At 34.3% G+C, this 5,161-nt stretch overlaps 1 long non-coding RNA gene across 1 annotated transcript; it reads right to left on the bottom strand.

Annotated features, from left to right (window-relative positions):
- LOC107637826 lies at positions 4,308–4,689 on the bottom strand. The gene is made up of 3 exons (XR_001619555.2): positions 4,556–4,689; positions 4,431–4,476; positions 4,308–4,344 (listed from the first exon to the last, which is right to left on the bottom strand). It is a non-coding gene; the product is annotated as an uncharacterized LOC107637826 (long non-coding RNA).

The following is a 5,161-nucleotide window of genomic DNA, read 5'->3' as shown; positions in this document are numbered from 1 at the left end:
AAAGCTTGAAGATCAATGGAAGAAAGTGTATAAATAGCTTAGAATTTAAGTTAGAGGGGGAATTGGCTTTTTCTTTTCACTTTTTAGTTACTGGGAACTTTTATATCTTTTGTATTTTTCATTCTCTGTTAGTAAATTTCCAGAATGTATCGTTCAATTCGAATTTTCATTTTGAGAGCTATGAACAATTAAACCCTTTTCAATGGGTTAGGGAGCTTTATGTAATTCAATGGATCAATACTAGTTTTCATTCATCTTCTTCTTTCCTTTCTCTTGATTTTACTAGAAAGCTTTCGTTCTTCATCCAATTAGATAGTTATCTTGGGAAAGAAGCTATTTATAATTGGATCTCCTCAGAACCTTGAAAGAGGAATGAGGAGATCATGCTAGAATTGTTTTCTCACATTGGATTAGATTGGGGTTTGGATGGATATAGTGACATGTAATCCTACCAACACTTTGACATGTAATCCCGCCAATTTTACTTTCTGCAAATTCTCAACCAAATCTAATTTCGCTCAACTAGTATAATTCACCAATTATAATTGATCGATCTACCAATCCCTGTGGGATTCGACCTCACTCTTTTGTGAGTTTTTACTTGACGATAATCCGGTACACTTGCCGAAAGAAAATTGTTGAGAGACAGTTTCCGCGCATCATGGGCCAAATTCCAAGAGCCAAGCAAGCAGGCCAAGAAACATGGCATGCCACACCACCTCTCAGGTGCCATGCCATCGACCTCCTCCAAGCATGGCATGCCACGCCACTTCTCAAGTGTCACGCCTTCAATAAGGCAAAAAAGAGAAAGGAAGGTGGTGTACACCAACATAAGCGTGCAACACTGGGTCAACTTCCAGAGAACTTGAAGAATACCTCTAAGGACCCAGTGAAGCAAGGGTGTGCAACTCCACCATTGGCGTGCCACGCCTTTGACCTCTCCAAGTAAGAGCCACACCACTTCCCAAAGTGGCCAAAATCTAGAAAGCCTCCAAGAAGTAAACACTTTGGCATGTCACACCACTTCATCCAAGTGTCACGCCAAGTCCAATCCAAGCTTCAAAATGCCACGCCAACTCTTCAAGCCCAAGACAAATTGTAAGGCCCATGATTTCAATGAATACCAGACACTCCAAGTAACGTCCAAGCTTTAAATTGCAATTACAAGGAGAAGATCACTTTTGGTTTAGATTAATTTGGAAAGATGGGATTTGATTTTGTTTTGAATTTAAAAAGTTAGGTTTAGGTTAGAATATAAATAAGTCCTAGGAACTCTGCGGACAGCTTAGCTTATTTCATCTGAGCACTTTACACCTCATCATTTTTGTTTCTGCATTATGAGCAACTAATTCTCCCCTATTAATTTTCAGAGCTCTGTTTATTTTAATGGATTAATATTATTGTTTTTCTACTATTGATTAATACATTGATGTTTTATTCAAGAAACAAGTGTCATTCTTCATCTCAAGGATTAGAATGTATTGAACAATAATTTTAATCTGATTGAATTCTGCTATTACCTTGGAAAAGTTAATTACTGGAATTCACTTGAGATTTTTTCTCATAGTTCTTCAAGTTTCTAAAACTAGTTTTGCTAAATGACATAAAATCAACTAGGATTAATCTTTAAGGATTGTGTCGTTAAAATAAGAAATTGTGCTTAACCTCTTGTCATAGTCAATTGATCAAGGAATTGATAATTGATTAGATTAAAAGAAATTAAATCACTAAGAAATTGAGGTTTGATTATTTACAGTTTGCCATGAATACATCTCTGCATGATCAAAGTAAATAGCAAGAAGTGTTTACCCTGAAACTTAAACATCTCCAATGCCTTAACATCTTCATTCATATTATTTTCATCTCATTTACTCAAAAATTACTCTTTTTTAGTTCTCTATTTCAACGTTGAATTATTCTCAAACAAGTTTTCAAATTGTCTAATTAGAATAATCGACTAATCATTGCTTGCTCAGTCCATTAATTTTTGTGGGAACAATACCCACTTACCATGGTATTACTTGATACGATTCAATGCACTTGCTGAGTTAGGTTTTTGACCATCATTGTTACATTGATGTAACATAGTTATAGGCTTGTATTTTTTGTTGTTTAAATTTGTAACATGATTTATTAATTTTCAAGAGAAATTTGTGTATCAATATTTTTAGTTTAATGAAATATCTCATTTTGTAGAAATTAATTTTAGTATATTTTTATTATGCATAATAATAATAATTGTTGGCAAAAATAATTGAGATTTTAGGAAAAAGATATTTCGTTGCTTCTAAAAAAATGAGTGTAATCATTACAAGAAAAACACCCATTCAGGTACACTTAAAAAGTATAGCCAAAAGTGAAAAAAAAATGATACCTTAGGCTACGGCTACGCTTTTTGGGCTACGGCTACGTTTTTTGGGGTGATTCCTATTCGACCGTTGCCTATTCTCAAAGGCTACGCTTTTCTGCACCAAGAGCTACGTTTTTGGCGTTTGGGAATAGGCTATGCTTTTCAAGTGATGCTGTCCAGGACCAAAGGCTACGCTTTTCAGCTTTCATTTTTCCAGAATAGGCTACGCTTTTTAACGCTACTGCATCACTTGTAAAGTGTAGCCATATTGTATACCATAGCTACTTTTTATAAGCGTAGCCTTAGATCCTTCTTTTTTTTGTATACTATAGCTACTGTATATAAGTGTACATCAGTTCACTTAGAATTTACTACTAATAAACTATAAAAAACCAAAATATTGTATCCTACATAAGTATCTTCTAATAAAAGTTATTAACCTTCTGATAGAAGAGAAAAAAATCTTGTTCTTTAAATATCTTGTTCGACGGAAGATCGTATTTGGGAGATTTCTGGTTCTTCATCTGCCTCAAATCTTGTTCTGTAGGTTCTGGCAACTACAAAAGAAAAAATCAAAATTATATAACACTTACTAAACCCCTTAAGGCTTAAATTTGAAAACATACATAGCACAAAAAGGGAAAAAATGAAATTCAAAAACAAAATCAGAAACAAGGTAAAGAAGTGTATATCATACCAATTCAATGTGACCCTGAGGGAAATAGAAAAATCAGTCTTGAACACAAGGAACATCCATTAATGGCCCTGCACAGCATCCATAGCTCTTTAAACAAATCATCACCAGCCCCCTCTGCCACAAAACAAAACACAAATATGTTGGAAACTTTGCATGGTTTTTTTTAGACCAAAAGTTGGAAACTTTTTTCTCTCATTTTTGCATTAAGCTCTTCCTTAGTAACCTCCATGTTCAAAAGGCAAAAAGGGTCATTCACTTCATATTGAAAAATTAAAGGAAAACATTAAAAATGAAGGGTCCCAACAACATTAGTCAATTGCTAAAAGAACACAGACATTACTCTTTTTCAGCTCAACACTCACATTAACCAAACATGGTAACAACAAAACCACATGAAAATAAATAAATAAGTGGGAGATATTGAGCAGAGGAAGAGATATTATTAGATCCATTAAGACTTAAAAGAGTCAACTATCTAAGGTAAAGAGTCAACCATAGTCTCTTGAAACTCAGCTCCAAGATAGCCACTAGAAACATGGAACCAGTTATCCAATAACAAGTAGTTTTCCACAGTACCAGAAATATATAGATAATAATAAGAGACAATCAAGAAGACATGAAAGGAGAGAATGAAGGGAACAGACCTCATTTTGAATCCTGTTGCATAAATATTCAACCAATTGATTTCTGTCAAATCCCATATTAACCACTTCCTGAAGAAGCTCTTCGTCAATCTGCAAAACCATGATATTGGTGGATTTTGTAAGTTAATAAGTGTGAGTATCAAAATTGTTTAAGGTAGAGTTAATGTTAAAAATAAAAACCAGGCAAATTGGTAAACATAAGGACACTATTCTATTCTATTTAGGAACATGAAGCTCAATAGTTGATAATAGTTGATAAATTGTCATGAGCCACGAAAATACTGCAGCATATATAATCCACATGCAACAAAAATAATTAACATGAAATCAGTAAACTACTCTAGACAAATGAATAATAGTCCCCATTAGTACTTGATTTTTGTTTATTAGAACATTACCATTTACCACTACAAAGTAAACTGCTGATTAAGAAAGCAACAATCATTCACATACAGATCCAAGAATCAAGCAGCCGGCTGGTCAATAAATATATTATGTAGCCTAACTTATTTGAGAATAAGCATACTCAATGGAAAGGTTTCTGCCATTTAATCACCAAATACAGCTAAAATCAATATCTAACTATTCTAACCCTTACCTTTTTGTTGATCAAATACACAAGACTTGTCCCTGTTTTTCTCTTGAGCCCAAACCTTAACCATTCCAAGAACCAGAATTTTGGTTACATTTCACAAGGCCATTCGACCAAATTAAACACAGAGGAGAGAAAATCACTCACCTCTCTTTGCTTGTGGTGGTAGTTGTGTTAAAAGAAATTGAATAAACTGGAAAAAATGGAGCAAGAGAATTATTAGAATTTTGAATTAGAGGAGAAAAGAAAGAAGATGAAGTCGCTGTCCTCACCTAGCAAAGAAACTCGAAGAACAGTTGGGTGAGTGGAACGCAGCTCCCTCTTAAGCTTCAGTCAGCTCCCTCCTTGGCCATCATTCTCTTTCTCTTGGTGCTATGATTGATGAAGAGCCAAAAACTTGAAGAACGCTCCTATTTTTGCTCCCTGGTGCTTTAGCTATTCCTCTGTTCCTTGCCCTCTCTCTACTGTCTGTGAATTCATGAGGGAGATAGACGGAGACACAATGTTATGTTATGATTTGTGAATGATGGAATAACTCGCCCATCATTACTCAAAAAGTAAAACAAGTACAAGAGTAGCAGTAGCAGTTAACAGAAACGGAAGAGAAGATGAAGATTAATGTGGTTTTTCATTTTGGAGTTTAGGATTTTATATTGGAGGGATGAAATTGAGCCTTGTAAAGGATAGTAGTGTAGAGAATGGTTAGTTAGCTTGTGACTTAATAAAACTGTTAAGGCAATTAAGAATATAATAGATTTTTCATATCAGGCAAAGCTGTTAGTTACTCATATTATTAATGTATAAATAGGAGTGCAAGTCTTGTATGTAAAACACAATCAATAATATTGCTACTTGATGTATTTTTCATTTCATTCATG

Source organism: Arachis ipaensis, chromosome B04 (genome assembly GCF_000816755.2).
Source record: "Arachis ipaensis cultivar K30076 chromosome B04, Araip1.1, whole genome shotgun sequence".
Classification (NCBI taxonomy): Eukaryota; Viridiplantae; Streptophyta; class Magnoliopsida; order Fabales; family Fabaceae; genus Arachis; species Arachis ipaensis.
This window is presented reverse-complemented; position numbering and strand designations above follow the sequence as displayed.